We start from the raw sequence: 19,835 nt of genomic DNA, 5'->3' as shown, positions 1-19,835 counted from the left end.
TTCGAAAGTTGCTCCGACCACTGAGTCCGGTAATTTGTCTGCGTCAAGTCTACCGATTAATTTTATCATAAAATAACATGCCGCGTTTTACCGTGAAAGCAGGCGCACACATTAGTTTTATTTATTTTTATTTATTGTACCCTGAGGGCCGAAGCATTACCTAAGGGAGTGGTAAAACAAACATTTCTTAGAAAAGATACATCACTAAATGAAGTTATATAACGCTCAAATCCAATACAGATGCAATACTCTGATCATCAAATCAAATCATGAATACACATAATCAAACCATAAAACAATGTAACCTCACAAGAAGAAGATACAGGTAAGCACAAGCAAAGAAGAAGAAACAATTGAATATGAAACATGAGGTAAAAAACCATCTAGTTACTGTTAGTTAAAACATTCTTAAAACGCTGATGATTTGTAAGGTCAGCAGTGACAGTAGGAATATGGTTCCACTCCTCGCAAGTCCTAAGAGAAAAGGAATGCTGGAAAGTAAAAGTCCTACAAAAAGGAACGGCGACATATTGTCGGTAATCAATGCGTGATAATGCATACTGGGCAGGAAATGTGAAATCATCGTGTAGTGAACGATGGTGAAATATGCGGTGAAAAAGACGCATGCGATAAACTTCTCGACGAGATGCTAGTGAAGGTTGTTCAGGGCTCAATTTCGTATTGCACCGGTGACGAGCAACGCCCTGCGACGTCGCTGGCAGCCTTCCGCATGATGTCGGCATCCTGCGACGCCAATAGTGAAATGCTGAACTTTGCTATCCTTTTCAGTGCTCTTACTTCGGGCGAAACTTCCTTTACAGGGGGGGCAAGGAGGGGAATGGGGTGGAGGGGCTTCTCTGAACATGCGAGATATAGAGATAGGGCACCCAAAACTTTCCCGGCGTGATTCTTGTGATTTCTGCACGGCGTGCAGAAATCACAGCCAAAAAAGGTAGCTTTGGCGCGTTGTTGAAACTCGTCCGTTCGTAAAGACTCCATTAACGTTGCCATTGATTAGGCGAAGGCGTTTGATGCGTCATTGCTATTGTGCTGATTCCACCTGCTCTTTTTTGCCGTGCTCAATAAACTCTGTTCCTCTTAGGAGCCCTTATCACACTAGTCTCCAGTCTGAGGAGCGCTTAAACTTTCGTAAGCTGTTGTGGTCTAATTGCAACAGCCGTTTCCGTTGGCCATGGTGTCCGCCTCCACCACCGGTGTCCGGCGCATGAAGCAGCTATTGCCGGGAAGGACAAACATATATATATATATATATATATATATATATATATATATATATATATATATATATATATATATATATATATATATATATATATATATATATATTGTGTACCTGATTAAACCAAGTTGACTAGGTGAATGTACCCGCGCGTTCCAAAGGGGCCGCCAGTAAATCATCACCATCATTAGCATTGCATCATGCAATTTGTAAAATCCAGCTATCTGGATGAGTATGTCACAACCATGTTGAAAAGGCAATGACAATCAATCATCATCATCGCCATTAGCATAGCATCGTGCCACTTACCTTGCGATGTGAAATGAGCGCTGCGTAGCGTCTATACGTGCGCCGTTTGCATTGTAGTTGCGTATTATTACACCAGGTGGCACGCCATGTAGCAGTTGCATAGGTACAGCTACAAGGTAGAACATCTTGAAGTGGCAGTTCAAGACGGCACAGAGAGAAGGCAGGAAACGTGCAGGATAGCTAGCGCTGAACTCACAACTACCTTTATTAGAAGGCATACAAAAACTTAAGTACCACAACCTATACACACGTTCTCTCCCATCGATACCGTTATTATCAGTGCAGAGGCAAAGAACAAAACCCTGTAATCTAATGCTACACTATGAAGTGGTTTAAAATGCAAATTCACTGTCATGCAAAATTAATGAATATATGCTTACACAGCGCGATCCTTTTTTCCTGAAATGGTAGGCCTTAATAATCTTCCTCGCAGTCTAATTGCTGAGCACGGGTGTACTTCAATCTATGAAGACACCACAATTCTTTCCGCACATAGCAATCAGACTACGAGGGAGCTTACAGAGGCCTACCATATTAGGAAAAAAGGATCGTGTTGTATAAGTATGCCTTCATTAAATTTGCATTGTTTAACAGTCTCGGAAAACAACAGCAATTTACAATAGGCAGCGAGGCACTGGAAGTCGTAAGGGAATACACCTACTTGGGGCAGGTAGTTACGGCGGATCCGGATCATGAGACGGAAATAATTAGGAGAATAAGAATGGGCTGGGGTGCGTTTGGCAGGCATTCTCAGATCATGAACAGCAGGTTGCCATTATCCCTCAAGAGAAAAGTATATAATAGCTGTGTCTTACCAATACTCACCTACGGGGCAGAAACCTGGAGGCTTACGAAAAGAGTTCTACTCAAATTGAGGACGACGCAACGAGCTATGGAAAGAAGAATGATAGGTGTAACGTTAAGGGATAAGAAAAGAGCAGATTGGGTAAGGGAACAAACGCGAGTTAATGACATCTTAGTTGAAATCAAGAAAAAGAAATGGGCATGGGCAGGACATGTAATGAGGAGGGAAGATAACCGATGGTCATTAAGGGTTACGGACTGGATTCCAAGGGAAGGGAAGCGTAGCAGGGGGCGGCAGAAAGTTAGGTGGGCGGATAAGATTAAGAAGTTTGCAGGGACGGCGTGGCCACAATTAGTACATGACCGGGGTTGTTGGAGAAATATGGGAGAGGCCTTTGCCCTGCAGTGGGCGTAACCAGGCTGATGATGATGATGATGATGATGAAATTTGCATGACAGTGAATTTGCATTTTTATACCGCTCCATAGTGTAGCATTAGATTACAGGGTTTTGATCTTTGCCTGTGCACTGATAATGACGCCATCGATGGGAGAGCGCATAGGTATAGGTTGTAGTACTAAAGTTTGTGTACGCCTTCTAATAAAGTTAGTTGTGAGTTCAGCGCTAGCTGTCCTGTACGTTTTATCTCTTCTGTCTTTGTCGTCTTGCGCTCCCCTTCAAGACGTTCAGCCAGTACCAACTTGCCTAAATGTAGATTCTTCGACACTACAAGGTTGATACAGAGAAGTCTTGAGGAGGAAAAATAAAATTATGGATATGTATAAGTACTGATGTAACGAAAAACATGTATGGCATAACTGATAAATTCAAGCAGGCTAGGTGACTGTTTGTAACCGTCCCGTTTCAAAGGGACTGCCACTAAATCATCATCGTCATCAGCAGCAGCAGCAGCAGCAACAGCAGCAGCATTGTATCGGGCCATTTGACACGCGATGTGACATGCGCACGGCGTAACGTCGATACGTACAAACTTTGCATTGCAGTTTCATTATATTCCATCAGGTGTTTCCCGACAGGTAGCAGTCGCGTGTAGCGGTTGCCCGCTGCATATAGCTGGACCTGGTCAACTAACGCAGGCTCAGTGACTATTTGTCGCCACCCCATTTCGAATCGGATGCGAATTAACCATCACTATCATCGTCAACAACAACAGCAGCGTGCCGTGCCACGAGCCAAGGGATGTGATCTGTGAACCACGCAGTCTGGATACCCGTGTTTACCCTTCGGTGCACGTTATGGCGCCTCCTGGCAAGGTACGAACCGCTGCTGAAGAAGCGAATCGTAGAGCTACGCGAGCGGCTGCAGCCAGGCAACGCTGGGCTCCACAGACCCTTGTGCAGAGAGCAGGCCAAGCCGCAGCATAAGTAAGCCACAGCTCACCCTTGAGGCTGAGCGGACTGTTCAGATCGTTCGCATGAAAACGAAGCTAAGAGACTTCACCGCGAAGACGTTGTAGTGCGTGGTGCCGAAAATGGATCCTCAGTGGAGCCGCTCGCCCAGCTTACGCTGTGACTGCGCTTCGTGTACCGCGCAGGTCTGTAGTTTTTTTCATATGGCTGTGAACAGCCATTGTGAAGATAACACAAACCATTTTTCCTTTTTGCGCCATCTTACACACTTTCGGTTAAATTCGAATTGGTGAAGACAATAATGGTCGAATTATGAACTAACTTTAGATTTTCTTATTCGGCAGTACGAGTACCTAGGTGCGTCCTTTATTATTCTACTCGTGTACGCAATAGTGAATGGTTCGAAAATTTGCCATTCGTAACCGTAATGGCCACGACGAAAGCATTTCACGATTCGCGGCCGACGCTTTCATAATGCCCTGTAAAGCGTGCTTTGCCGGCACAGCAGCGAAGCGTTAGGAGAAAACATTACTAAAAGGAAAGTTTAGCTCGGAGGCTCCTATCTAAATACATGGAAAAAGAGAAATCGCTTTTCTCGGCAACCACTGCACCAACTTTGATGGCGCTTGTTGCTTTTAAAAGCAGAAATTAAAATCCAGTGACTTGCTTGCAAAGTTTCAATTAAGATTGCTAATTGTTTAATATAAATTGCCAAAAATGTAAATTTTCAGATAACAAAAATGTTATGATTACAACTCTGTAACTCATCAATTTAAAAACGATATTATAATGCTGTATATTGCATTTAACAGTACAACTAAAGGCGACAAAAGATTGTATTATACATGACTCTCTAATAAGACACTATTATGTGAGTAGAACATTAGCAAACCCCTTGTAACGAATGTTATTAATTCAAGTAAGATATAAACGGGCATTTCAAATTTCTCCGCTTTGGATGCTCTAGTAGATCGAGTTTACAGAACTGCAAGCTATGCATTTGTAAACTTCGCGCTTCTATTTTTTTTTCAGGCTTACCAATTCTTGAAAATGCATTTTAAAAAACTCAGGCCCTGAATGCAACACTCACTAGAATTAAATTTGCTCTCCCAAATGCAACAGATCTCATTAAAATCAGTCAAAGGGCTATCTAAGAAAAGCACATCTGCGTTCCACGTGTTTTTCCATTGGTGGCATCGTAGTTGGGCCCGAGTTAAAGCTTCCTCTTGAGAATAGTGGGAGAAATTTATTTTAACGGGAGCTAGTACAGCTCCCGTTAACATAAACAGTAAAACTGGCGCAGCATTCAAGAAAACCGGCACTTGGCCTGAGCATTTTCCAAAGTCGGGAGAGGGCTCGGGGTAAGAGGAGAGGGGCGGGGGTTGGGGAGCCAATTGGCGGTGACCCTGCAACTGCCAGGGGCCGCCAGTCTGTACATGGAAAAATGTTGCACGAATGTTATTAGCCGTGTTGTTTCGCAATTTACATCAAAAAGTTCACAAATGTATTCATATATAGCAAGGCTACTAGTACATATGGAGGTACTGTGACTGGTTCGAGTCTACAACAGAAGTAAAAACGCAACAAAAACACAAGCACCTTCGGGTTCATGACTATGCATAAAAATGTAACAGAGAAAATTATGCAACCGAGCTTTCAGGTATTAAAAAAAGTAAATCCGGTTTATCAATTATTATTCAGCAGAAAAAAAAACCGACCGTCTCCATAGGCTCAAATCGCGATTCTGGAATATTGCTCAGATATTAAGACTGACCCACCAAATCAGGAATGGTTAGCAATCCTAGCTCCAATACGCATATCCAGATATTTAAGAAAAATTCTGCCATTCCGACATAAGTGGAGACAAGTTTTGCCAAAAGAAAGAACTCACGTTATCTGTAAGTGTTTAGCAATGTACAAAGAAATCACTGAAGGGTAAATTTCACAGTGAAGTAAGTTATTATCGATCTATATGTAAAAATCAAAAATAAAATTAATTTAGAGATATACAAAAAATTTCTAAACTACGACCTGTAACTGGAGGTGACGCCCTCTCCATGTCGATTATAGTAGTTTTGTAATATTGCCACACCGATAACTTCCGAAGAAATTGCAAATTCGAACTGGATAAATTAATTCGTAACTGCCGCAGCGAATACCTAATGTTCCTAAATTATTAGTCATTCATGTGTCTCTTCTAAACAGTGGCGTTAAATGCTGGAATATAAGAATGGAGAAATGGACAATATATTTTTTATTATGGGATTCTACGTGCCAAAACCACTTTCTGATTATAAGGCACGCCATAGTGTGGAACTCCGGAAATTCGGACCACCTGGGGTTCTTTAACGCGCACCTAAATCTAAGTACACGGGTGTTTTCGCATTTCGCCCCCATCTAGATGCGGCCGCCGTGGCCGGGATTCGGTCCCGCGACCTCGGGCACAGCAGCCCAACACCATAGCCACCAAGCAACCACGGCGGGTGACACTATGTTAAATTCCACAAGTGGGCTTTATAACGCATCTAACTTCCCCATACCCGGAAGACCATCCTCCGGTTAACTGCACTGTTAAAGCGAAGGTACGTGTTTTGTACACTTCTGTGAGGATGTGCGTGGAGTTACAGTGTGTGAATCAAGCACGACGACGACGATGACGACGATGATGTGGCAAGAACATCGCCAAATGCGTAACGGCGCCGTTTCACGTGCTGCGAGAAAGAAAAAACTGAGTCGCCGTCCCGGCCCTGCGAAAGGGGATGCCCAGCGAAGCTGTTGAGAATCGCCATTACAACTGCTGAAGGCGGGAGGGGAGGATACGCAATGCTTTATTGCTTCAGATTAATGGTTGTAATGGTAATCTAGAGTTGTGTGAGCAATGGGAGTAATGGCAATTTTCACAGCTCGCCGTCGCCCATAGTGGTGCCGCAACAACACTGAAATCAGCTTCTAGGCTGGGTCTTTTACATTAGAAAGGGTAGAGACTTCACTCCTAACGTCGCGAGCTGCCGTCCCCGTGGCAGCTTCCACAACCGTAATCTTAACCGTGAAGCGTATGCGGAGAGCGCTACCTGCTTCGCCTGGTTATCACGAGCGCCTTATCATCATTGATACGATCCGGATGGTTGTTTTGTGCTTGTTCATTATAGAGACGTATGCTTTTCTGTATGTCGTATGCGTGGTAACCAAGAGTGTATGCACGGTTCGCTTCACTCTACTGAGTGCTTGAACCATCTGCGTTACGGGGCAGGGGTACGAGCCTCTGCTCCTGGCCCTGCACAGCCACCAGGGTCGGCCCACATTTTTTTCTAATGGAGGCGGACGATAAAAATGGGAGGAGCCATTCCGCTATGTGACAATGGATGACCATCGAAGCTGTAGCACATCACACAGGGTTAGACGATGGCAGTGACGATAGCTTTGTGACTACTGTGATATACACTGATTGGTTCGTTTACAACCTCAGAGAGAATCTTGGTCAAAGTTAAAGTTATACACGATCGTTGTTGAGTAGTTTAGCGGCTTGGATTTGTGTGGCACTTCAAACTTCTCTAGCACAAACTGAGTGAACCATTCCTCGTCTAGTTTTGAAATGTCGACATTAATGTCTCCAAGGATGAGCACAGAGGTAGTGTCATCACAGCTAACCCATGCAACGTGCGTGGTCATAACTTCTCGATGTCACACTTTGGTGTGCCTGGACATATATGCACAGTGGACATCACAATTCCGTCTTTCGTTTGTGCGGCACAGACAGCTATCCCACAGTCACATGCATTGTCCTCTTGCGAGTCAATAGAAAAAATGTATATACGTTTTGTCCTTTGCCTATATGATAGCGCCTCCTGCTCGTGAGTCAATGTGCTGTTGACAAACAACTTGAGTCTTACGGCGCTGTAAGCCACTGCATTTTTGCCTGCTTACGGGAGTATGAGTCATTGCTTCCGGGCGTATGGGCCATTGATAATGACGGTTTGCGACATGCTGTTCCCTATGTTTCTGCGTGATTAGAAAGAATGCAAACACTCCTCGCTTCGCTTTGCTGAGTGCTTGTAGCCTCTGCCTTACGGCATGCTTCAGAGCTGCCGTGAGGCAGAGGCTACAAGCACTGAGGGCATCGATGCATTTTTATTATAAAATAAAGTGATCTCTCTCTCTCTCTCTCTCTCTCTCTCTCTCTCTCTCTCTATCTATCTATCTATCTATCTATCTATCTATCTATCTATCTATCTATCTATCTATCTATCTATCTATCTATCTATCTATCTATCTATCTATCTATCTATCTATCTATCTATCTATCTATCTATCTATCTATCTCTGCCTTACGGGGCTGTGTACCATTGCGATTTTTGCTTGCTTTCGGGGGTATGAGTCACTCATAATGACTGTTTTTGTTGACGCACACGAAAAATACACGGAACCCTTGTCATATACAGCTTAGCACTAAAACGCCGACCACCGACAGGCTAACAGCTTCGCTGTAAAAGAAGAAGCAGGCGTGAAGCCAGGTGGGCGAGTTCGGAGGGAGACGGCCAGAGTTTTGAGACATGGAGGCAGACGGAAGAGGTGGTGCCTAGGGCGTGGGAAGTAACGGCCAGTCCAGTTGTTAAACCAAGGCCGCTCCAGGCTCTCACCTGGGATCATCACCACGTCCAACTCCTTTCTGTAGCCTGCGGTTGGTGAACGTCGGAAGGGCGTCCGACCCAAGCGACCCATCGTCTCCAGCGCCTTGCCGGAGATCGGGCTGGCGAACGCCCCAAGGGCGGCAGGCCTCTGCCTGTCTCCACCACGCCCATCTTCACCACAGTGTCGATCATCGCCGCCTGATGACCAGCGTCGACTGTCGAAGCTCGTTCCACTTGGTACTCGCTACTTTCGTAAATGTGCTGATTGTTTCTTAGTTAGCTTTCTAGACTTTCGATGTGGCGTGTCTGCAAGCTGTGTTGCTTGCTTGCTCATCTGGACGCGTAAGGGGCTTTCCTGCTTCCGCAAAATATAGTACTCATTTGTTTCCTTCTTTGCAAATGGTCTCGTTTCTTTCAATGACAGATACGTTATTGTTGTTTAATATTCCTAATAACGTGCCAAGGAGCGTCGTGGCAACTTGTATGGCGCTAAGAAAGCAGGGCAAGCAGGGATGGTGGCGATACCAGTCCGGAAGCTCTCCCCCCTCGCCCCCCTCCCCACTTTTTTTTGTTGACAACAATTTCTTAAGTTCAATTCTTTTTCTTTGAAAGAAAGAGTAAACTGCGACTAAAGGTGGATAGGTTTGATAAGCTTCTAAAAAAAATTCTGGTTCTATTTTCAAATCTGTCATCTCGGCGCTCTTGACGTCGTTCTACATAGGTTCTACTAAGTAAACGAAACGTATTTTGAAAAATCTGGCACTTACTAAGTGTTACGAATCTCCTTCAGCTTCGGCTGGCCTATGGGGAGCTTCTTGGAACTCCTAACACTCTCGATTTCGATGCACGTATGTACCTGTGAGTGTGTCAGAAACATATTAATTTAGTTCTACAAAGGTAGCACCAAGTGAGTGGAACATAGTCGCAAATATGTTTTTACTTTTTTTTTAAGGCAGCCTACTTGAAACGATAATAAGGTTGAAGTTACGTTATATTCGGCGTTCTCATAAGCGCTAATGCGCTGTCGCTTATCTGCGAAGCGTAATAAAAAGTTTGGTGTGCAGCACGTGAGGTTTGGTTTCGCTGAAGTTGTTGCTTTCAGTAAACGGCAAAAGCTGATCCTAAAATTAGTTTTCACAACCTTTTCGCGAACGTATGTTTATTTCAAATTCCAATAAAGTCTTTGTATAGCTCACAGTTGGTGGGATCAGTTGGCAACTCCTGCATGTTTAGTTAAGTGAGCGGAAGCACCGGCGGGGGACTTTGCTGCGCCAGTGGGAAATAGCAACTCGCAAAATTAATAACACATGAAAATTCTTTGACATTAATAGCTCTTCATTACTCGTGGTATCCTGCTAAGGCTGAAAGTGAGACAGAGCAACCTGATTCTAAACTAACATACGCAGACAGCGTTAACAGGGTTCAGGTCACGTACAGCTGTCCTTGCCAATGCAATGAGGCGCATTAGGTGCACATCCGGCTCGAAAGTATTTTTTAATAAAAAAAGCGATGACGAAGTATTTTCTCCAGTGGACCAAAAGGACATTTTTAACATTCACTGTACAAACAGCACGTGCGTGGTTAAAGTTAAACACGTCTGCCGCAGTTCCATCAATTTTACTTTCCACTCGTCGCTTTTTGATCTGTTATGCAGTTTTTCTCTAGCGCAATTTTTTCCGGTAACTTTAGCTCTGCACAACGCAAGTTGCAGAAAGCCACGCAGAGTGCGTGATAATTTTCTATAAAATATCAGAAAGCGTAATGACGCGGTTCATAATTGGATTGAGTTGGGCACTAAACATACTTTTTCAGGATAATAGCTTGGGCAACACAGGCGCGTACAGATCTCAAAGACAGCACTAATGATGCTCGCACGTAAGTAGCAAAAAGTGGGAAAATTTAGTAACTAGGCGGGAGGCACCGCGCATCAGTCCGACTCCCGGCTCCTGCAATGACTGCGTTGATAACGTTGGCGGTAATGATGAGATGACAGTGACAAGAACTGATGAGATGATGTTGCAACTTCGGAGGTCCCAGACCACGTGGTTATTATTACCACCACCGAGGTCCTAAATATTTTAAATAAATTCCGGGCTATTACGTGCCAAAACCCCGATTTGATTACGAGGCATGCCGCAGTGAGGGGCTCGGGAATAGATTTGACCACCAGGGGATTTTTAATTCACGCCCAATGCACGGTACACGGCCGTTTTTGCATTTCGTCCCCCACCGAAATGCGGCCGCTACGGCTGGGTTTCGATCCCGCGACCTTGTGCTCAGCAGTCCAACACCGTAGCCGCTAAGCCACCGGGGCAGATTCTGTATTTGATGCACCACCCCCTTGCAAAGAAGGAACATTTGCCGTTTCACTCCGCCAATTCAAAAACAGTCAAACGAGCACAAGCCAGTACAAGCTTACAGTGGGCGCTAAGAAGGCCTTGTGCTCACGCCATTCAGAAAAGTTTCAATTTGCAGATTTCTAGACTTGTATTGACGAGCCGATGACGACTATTGATGAGCCGAGTATTGACGATTTGTATTAATAACCGATGGTCATTAAGGATTACGGACTGGATTGCAAGGGAAGGGAAGCGTAGCAGGGGGCGGCAGAAAGTTAGGTGGGCGGATGTGATTAAAAAGTTTGCAGGGACAGCATGGCCACAATTAGTACATGACCGGGCTTGTTGGAGAAATATGGGAGAGGCCTTTGCCCTGCAGTGGGCGTAACCAGGCTGATGATGATGATGATGATGATGATGATGATGATGATGATGATGATGATGATGATGATTGACGAGCTTCCCAACTTCTTTGTTAGCTTCGGTGGCCGAACCTTAGTTTAACAAATTTGGGCGTGAGCCAAACAGTGCATCGGAAGTAGGCGAAAAGAAAAAGAAAACGCGTCCTGTTGTCATTCACAGAGTGACTTATTCGTTAAAGGGTCTGACTTGGATGTATGATGTCCTGGTAGCACTTTCGGCTCCTTGGAAACTTTTTTCGTATCTGTGTTCACCTGCCATCCGCAAGAAGTGTCAAGTGTGCCAAGAAGGACACAAAGCGTATTTTGAAATGTTCCGCAAGTCCTATATAAGATTCCTTTTAACTGCGGCCAGGTACACATCGGCCAAACTGGCTGTTCTATAATCGCCTGTGAGAGCACGCATTATGAATCAGAAATAAGAGCAGCTTACATTTGCCATATCATTGTAAAATGTGTGCGTGTGAAACAACGCTGGATAACGCATGTATACTATGGAACAGTAGAGATACGGTTGCGCGGGAACTAGCAGAGGTTATGTATATAAGACTGTTTGGAGACCACTGCATCATCGTTCCGTGGTTGTCTCTTTACGAGAATGGGCTTACTTTTCTTGCTGATAGGATGTGATTAAGCTTGGAGTAAATTTCAAGGAATTTTTTAATGTTCTTGAGCGCATGCCCGAGAGTATATGAAGCGAAGCATAGGGAAAAATTAAAATGAGTTGCGAGTCTGCAACTCATTTTGTCATACATACATACATACATACATACATACATACATACATACATACATACATACATACATACATACATACATACATACATACATACATACATACATACATACATACATACATACATACATACATACATACATACATACATACATACATACATACATACATACATACATACATACATACATACATACATACATACATACATACATACATACATACATACATACATACATACATACATACATACATACATACATACATACATACATACATACGTACGTACGTACGTACGTACGTACGTACGTACGTACGTACGTACGTACGTACATACATACATACATACATACATACATACATACATACATACATACATACATACATACATACATACATACATACATACATACATACATACATACATACATACATACATACATACATACATACATACATACATACATACATACATACATTGGCAGACAGACAGACAGTGAAGGCTCAACAACACAGTCATCGACCATTTCACCGTGCCTATAACCATCCCTATGTGCCCGCGTGCAAACACGCGCTCCAACAGAAAGATTAAAATAGCACGCCAGATGAAGCCAACACCCCGGCTTAGAAGAGTAAAGTATATTGAGAAATTTATGGAAACAAACACTTGGAAAGAACACACAAAGAAGAACAAACTGGAAGAAAGCGAGGAATGGGGGGCGAAAGAGGAAGCTCGCACTTCCGGCGGGACGACTCCTTTCCTGGGGAAGCGGCGCTTCCTCTATCTCTCGACTACTTCCGGTTCACGTCTGGACGAGAATTTGCGACATCAAGCGTTAGTGCCGGCGCCTACGACGTCGAGGTCGCTTTTTTTTTCTCATCTTCCTCCTCTGCAGCTTCTGCTGCTGCTGATGGCGGTTTCATCAGAAAGAATCCGCAGTGTCGTAGCAGTTGCGATGGTGAGTCGGTCGCTCGTTCTGTCGATATCGTTCGGGCCTGCTCCGGCCAAAAGTCTTTTTTTTTCGTGCGTTCGTCTGGCTTCCTACGCGTTTCCTCGCTGTCATAACTCTCCCCTGTCTCTCTCTTCTTTCTTTTTCTCTGTCTCCCTTTCTTTCTTTTTTTGGTATTCTTACCGGCGTTATTTCATCAGAGTAGGCGTTCGGAACTTCGGCGCATGTTGCCATTAACGAAAGGCTATTTCGCAGGCGAGAGGCGCGAAAAAATTCGGGCGGGAAGCGATATGCGTTTACGAAGTGCAGGCCTCTGGACAGTCACCATTCGGTCAGTCACAACGGCGATATTTTTGCATGGTTATTTTCTGGGTGAGTTCACTTTCAGTAGGAAGGCCTTTGTTTGCTTTTGTTTTTGTTTTTGTTTTTTCTCCGCAGTCGCTGTCTATGTAGGTCCACTCTGGGACCGGTACAGTCCTCGCAATGGTACTCCCGGGAATATGCTGGGCAAGGACGGGTCTACATGACGTCGCATCAGTTCTTGCGTGACGTCAGCCGTATCTTCTTTTCATCTCTCCATGCCCCGTGTGCTATTGCTACGTAGCAACGCAAAACGAGTCGGCTTTTAGGTTAATGTTGAATAAGAAAGCACTACTGGCACAAATTCTTGCTAGCTATAAACGACCGAACTAGTCGTATTTGAAGACCTATCTTGAATCACAAGCTTAAAAAGACATTTTGTGTCAACCTTAGTAAAGGCCAATTATTATTTACTGCAGCTTATGCTGAACATTCTAAAAAAAGCACTTCAGAAAGAGATCGACACGACATGATTGAAAGCAACATTTAAAAGAACATATTTACCTGGTAGCATGGATTTAGTTTTATTTCAGGCGAAAGTGATGACGTATGGAAGGACACTGCCACCGCAAACATATAGCATTCAGCCACGTTCACATTTGAAGCTAGTGACATTATCCGGCCGTGGCCAAGAGCCTTATTATATAAACATTTCATCGCCTGTATGCGACGATATTCTTATCAACTGAACCATTTTGTTTATGAAGTTTGTAAGAACTGTCAACAATATTGTAGATCTGGAAACATAGGCTTACGTCTAGCTTAGCAAGTCAGCATCGTATAATCAATAAAAAACGAGGCCGCTTAATTTCAAATAGCTTTCTTTCCTTTTCCTTCATTTTCTTTTTTTTAGCCTCGCGTGAGGCTGGAAGCGAAATAAAGGACGACAAAATGCTGGGAGCTACGGTTAACGTTCAAGTGGTGAAAGAAGAGCCCGGCTCAACACCCCAATGTATTCGATGACGTCCTCGTCAAGAGAGATGTTTACACTGACATTGAAGAAGAAAAACTATTCATGCCTATACGAAGCAGCACCGAACCAAGCCCACATTTTGCAGCAGCGTGGGTTGTCGATGCCGTAGCGGGTAAATCCAAGCTATCAGGGACAAATAAGATAAATAATTATCGCTGATAACATGACCCCACATAAGAGTGCCAATCATTTCATACTTTGGCAAAAGGAAAGATTCATTACCTTAAGCGTTACCTGTTCCAACGTGAAAAATTATATGAATATCTATGAAAACCTTTGTCCCTTGCAAATTTCCCACAGCATGTTGTCCGTCAAAGTGAGCAGGACCTCAGCAAGTTATGAGTCGACGACTATGTTCGTTCAATGCGGTTGGAGCTTTAAGTGAATCATGACTCAGCCCCACTTACAGTACGTCAAATGAGCGGCGTGAGTATTTCCAGCGGTTCCGTGTCGTTAGCTGCGGAGGGACCTAGCCTAGCAAAATCTGCCGCCAATTCGTCCGCCCGAGTGCTCTTTATGATGCGCGTTAGAGCCTCGTGTCTAAAGTAATATAAACAGGGAACGCTAGTGAAACATGGTGAAACACACCACGTAACATCCACCCTAGCCCATCCACTTGGCACGCCATTCATACTGCAAAGGAAGTTCAGTAGGAGCTTACTTCTCTCTTAAACACCCGGCGTCCTCGCGGATTCAGAAGAACAAGCACCGGACGTCGCAGACAATGGGCTTGATATTATTGAAGGCGGTGGATCAACGTTCAACGGACAAGCGGATCTTGCGAACAAAAAGTTTCGTGAATTCGGCGCCGCAAGGAACACTCGTTGTTTTAAGTGTGCACTAACAGAATTGAGATAATTCCACGTTTTCAACGCGTGCACAAAAAAAATGCACACCACGTGGCAACAGCTCTACTTTGCCCTGACACGGAACCTGCATTACTTGGCTAGGATCCTGAGCATTATTGGTGCTGCACGGAATAAACGCAACGACTCCGGGCAACGGCGCACTTAAAAGTACGCCAAAGGTAGATGTCATGCCGCGTTGTTCTGTGCAGCACTGTCTGACGGATTACGTTGAACGTCCCGTATGTGCAGTGTGCTGAAAGCGACGCCGTAACGGAAAGCCAGAGATTCGTTTTGATCCCCCTGCATTCTTTCCTATCAGAGTGTGGCCCCTGCTACAGGGAATTGAACCGGCGACCTGGGGCTCAACCGCAGTATGGCGCATACATTTACCAACCACGGCGCTCGTCCATCGCCATTGCCAAGGGCTCCTAAGAAACGCAAGAAAGTGACCATGCTCGAAGTTAGAAAAGTTATACCATTTTTTTTTACATTGGTCACCGATCAAACGCTTCCATCCAGGCGATTAGTAAAACTAGCAAAACGTCAAAGAGCCCAGGAGAGCAAAACGAAACGACACAAGAAAAAAAAACAACAAAGAGCGGCCGTTTACCTTAACTTCGTGTCGAGTATACGTTCGCCATTCACCGCAGGTGTCGCAAGACGAAAGAAATTCTCCTTGCCGCGAACAAATTCAAAGCGAGGGCAGGAAACAAGTGCGGGTGGTGCCTCAAAATACAGAAACGGCCAGCTCGCAGTAGGGCATTCCCGCAGACCTCTACCGACTTGCAGAAAAGCCCATTGCTCTGTGGCGCAATGAGCATTAAAAAACAAAGAAAAAACAAACAAAGGAAGGTCGTTGATCAATATAAAAGCCGTCAGACAAGGCCAGGCGCGAGAGGCGAAAGAAAATACCAAATAAAAAAAGACAAAAGGAATGCGGGTAGAGTATTTATGCTTTCAGCGTATCCGAACTACAAAAATATGCGATTCAGAACATAAGCGGAGCTCCCCCCCCCCCCCCGCCCACTCCTCGCTTTCTATTTCCAGCAGGGGCAGAAAAAAAGGATGAATAAGAGACATTCGCGGAGCGTAACGAATGTGGGAAAAGGGAAAGAAAGAAAGAAAAAAGAAAAACACAAAGAACTTGAAGCGGAGAACATGCGGAGAAGCCGCGAGGCAGGCTTCTCCGCATCGCGCTCGGTTTAAATGTTTCCCATTTCTTATTTATCTTCAACGCTTTTATTCCTGAATAAATTTATGCTCCTTTTCTCTGCGTCCCCTGCCTTGCTTCTTTTGGTACTCGCGGCATGGCTTGAAGACCTTACAAAAGGAAAGAAAGAAAGAAAGAAAGAAAGAAAGAAAGAAAGAAAGAAAGAAAGAAAGAAAGAAAGAAAGAAAGAAAGAAAGAAAGAAAGAAAGAAAGAAAGAAAGAAAGAAAGAGGAACACGTCCCTAGAGGAAGTGCTTTTTGCATGCATTGTCTCTGGGAAATCCTGCCCGTAGACGGAACGCTTTTCTCTCGATTTTTGAAAAGTAGGGAGTTGGGATTTCGCGGTAGCTTGTGCATTCATTTCGAGAACTGTAGGGGGGTAGAAACAAAAGCTAGATCGACTGGCGGGCCCGCAGCCAATCGCGGGACTTTTATTTTGTCGGCGGCGCTTAAACCCTTGGCCGGTCTTTTTCTTTGCGGCGCGAGCCCTTATCCCTCCTCCGGAAGATCAGTGTCAAGTGGTCGGATTGAACGGGGCTACTTGTCGGCCTTGCAGGTGTAGGCGCGCATCGGTAAGAGGTTCATGTAGGAAGACTCTTCTGCGGCTTTCTTTCTTCTTACTGTTTCTTTTTGAAGGCACCCTAAGGAGCAACACTAAGTCAACTTAGGCAGGCTTTGTTTAAAAGCGCAGCATTCTTTTCGAATGCTCCCAAACTTCCTTGACCGCGGCTGGCTGCTACTCTGTTGCGGAATAGCTTACATGCAGGGCAACTCTGACATCTTTACTACCCTGACAGGTGTCCGGGCTGCTGGCGTCGTTTTTAAGAGAATTGCTCAATGATAAAACAAATGACGTTTAAATACTCCCATCGCAATAAAAAGTCCTTATAAAGAGCGCAATTACTTTAATAAATCAGACTTTTATGCGGCTACCTTGCTAGGGTCTAAGGTGTGGCACTGCCGCTTGGATGGTCTTTAGCCGACGAAAGTGCATTTCACTGTTGCGCTATCTCCTGGATCGGCCCTGCTCGGGTAGGCGCGACGATGCTTGATACAGTTTGTGTCACAGCAAAGTTGGCCCAATCCTGGAGACAATGCAGTGCCTGGTCACTTGGATCACGTGGTGGGGATCCCCGCGTCTTGTTGTCTTTACTTCAGGCAGGCAGGTTATCGCTATGGGGCAAAATGATGTGCATAATATATGTATGGCATTTGCATAAAACCATAATGGCAGTTTCGCTTCTCAGGTGTCAGCTTGTGCATTGGGTTTGTGTAACCTCTTTCGGTGCTTTGTTTTGAATTTGTTGATGGAAGAAAGTTGGAAGGACACACTTGTATTTCTTCTTAATATCGTATTGCAACCTCAGTGCAGGTACGCCTGTGAGACTCCACTAATTTCCACGTATTTCTTCTCTTTTATTCGGGCAGCATTAGAGGGACATGTTCTCGAAACTTGACAAGCTGAGCACTACGTTCCCTCACAATGTAATGTAGTCCTTCTTGACCAACATACAACACGAAGTGTCAAAATTCTATGCCTCAGCGGCGGCTCTCTCTCGCGCTTCCTCGGCAACAGAAGCTAGTCTAGAAGGCCATGCTTTCGCTAACTGCATGGACAGGAAGCGATTGCGGAAATAGAAACACGTCATAAAAGCCATGTCTTTAACACCATCTCTTCGCTATACCTGAGTAGACGTTCTGCAAATTTGCAACCTCATGGGGGCAAGCTGGGGCGTGAACCTCAGAGAAACGTTGTCGTCACCTGTGTTCTTTTTTTTTCTTTTCTGGCACCCCGTTGGAGTCATGAAGTCTCGCCAAACCTCCAGCAGATGGCCTTGCGCAAGAATTTTCATAGTTTGACCTCCCTAATGAAGATCCCCGTGTGCGCCTAGGGGTTCATCCATCATTTACCCGTTGTCAAAAACTTTTCAAGCACTTGTCGATCCCTTTCATAATGTTTTCACATCGTATCCAATGCAATACTTCTTCACTTATATCGGTAGTGTGAGCGATCACGCAAACTCATTTTGCTAGAGCTTCGGTTGAACCTGCCATCGTCACCGCTCTTCATCTTCTAATCTCGCTTATCGCATCATCTCTGACGTGCGCGCTCGGTAGCTTTCGCTCCTACATTTACAACAAAAAAAATCCCGTTGTAAGTTTTATCTATGTAGTTAAGCCGACCCCGCGTACGCTCGATTAAATGGCGCATGAGGTAAGCGGACCCACTCCAAGTATTGATACTCATATCAATCTTGACGTGCGCGCCACCCCAAGAAAGAGATATCGTTGGGCACGATCAAGAGACGCGCTCTCATATAGCTTAATGAAGAAGACAAAAATTAAGCTAGAAAAATGCGGCGTCCCGCGAGTGGACCGATTAAGACACCTCGTAGCAGACGCTAAGGCCACCTGCGTCATGGATCTAGGCAGTTACACCACGTGCGTCGCTGGGCCTGTTGATGATTTACCTGTTTTTTTCAATGTTTTTGTCAAACTGAGAGAGCTCGCGCCCATTTCATAACGCGCTACTCTGCTCGGTGATGAGCGCGCACGCGGTGGCTCGACAAACACGGATTACGAAAGCCGGCGGTAGCCCTTACACGGCGAGCCGGTATAACACGTTTTTGAACATTGTGAGTGCGTTGGTTGTTGCTTTCCTTCGCTTTCCTTGCATTTTTTTCTATTCTCGCGGACGTGTATTGTTGCTAACGGTTCCCACAGGCGCGGTCTGCCATTCCCTAATTAATTGCGCAGAAGAGGGACCACGCCTTACGGCAAACCACTGGCCGCTCCTAAAACAAGGTCAAGAACAAAGCTTCCGAAGGAAGCGGGCGTTAAGAAAACGGCGGGGGCGTACAAAAGGAGCTGAAAAAAGAACGAAACGCTCCGGTAAATTGAGAAGCAAGCTGCAAAACGAAAGAACAGAGTACCTCAAAGGCGGAGCGCGTGAAACAGCTTAAAATATAAAAACAAAAGTACCCGAAGGAGTGAGGGGGGGGGGGGGCAGAAAAAATATCGAAGGAAGCGTTGGCGCATCCCTGAGCTCATGCCCGTGAGACGAGTGTGCCGAGCGCTCAAAAGGCCAAGTACAAAGAAGGAACGTCGAACGAGAACTCAGCGCACACAGGAAAAGGACAAAGAAAAGAGAGCGAAGCAGTGGACGGGAAATGAAAACAAAAAAAACGAAACGGAGGCAGGCCGCTAGAAAGAGGCGCCAGGCGTGAGCTCGGAAAAGGGAAAAAAGGAATAAGGGAAGACTGCAGGGAAAGCACGCTCTCGTTGAAACCGAGGCAGCAGAGGTTTCCAGCGTGCTTCCCCCGACTCGCTTTCTTCCTTCCTTCCTTCCCTCATCCGTGCCTCACGCTCGCGTTGCCACCGCCCCCCTCTTCCCTTTAAAAAAAGCGAGGTCTCGGCCGATTCGGAAGGAATAAAAAAAGGGGGTAGGAAAAATCCCGTAATAAGAAAAGGAGAAATAAAGAAATAAAGGTGGCGGCGACGAGGAAAGGCCCTGCGAAGCGAGCCAGCAACAAAACCGAGAGCGCGAAGGGGACGCGGTGGCAGAAACAGCGACGCGCGTTCCCTGCGGCGCGCTTCCCGAACGACAAGGGGAAGAGACGAGAGGAGGAAAAAAGGGGAGGGAGAGAGCT

Source organism: Dermacentor albipictus, chromosome 6 (genome assembly GCF_038994185.2).
Source record: "Dermacentor albipictus isolate Rhodes 1998 colony chromosome 6, USDA_Dalb.pri_finalv2, whole genome shotgun sequence".
NCBI lineage: Eukaryota > Metazoa > Arthropoda > Arachnida > Ixodida > Ixodidae > Dermacentor > Dermacentor albipictus.
This window is presented reverse-complemented; position numbering follows the sequence as displayed.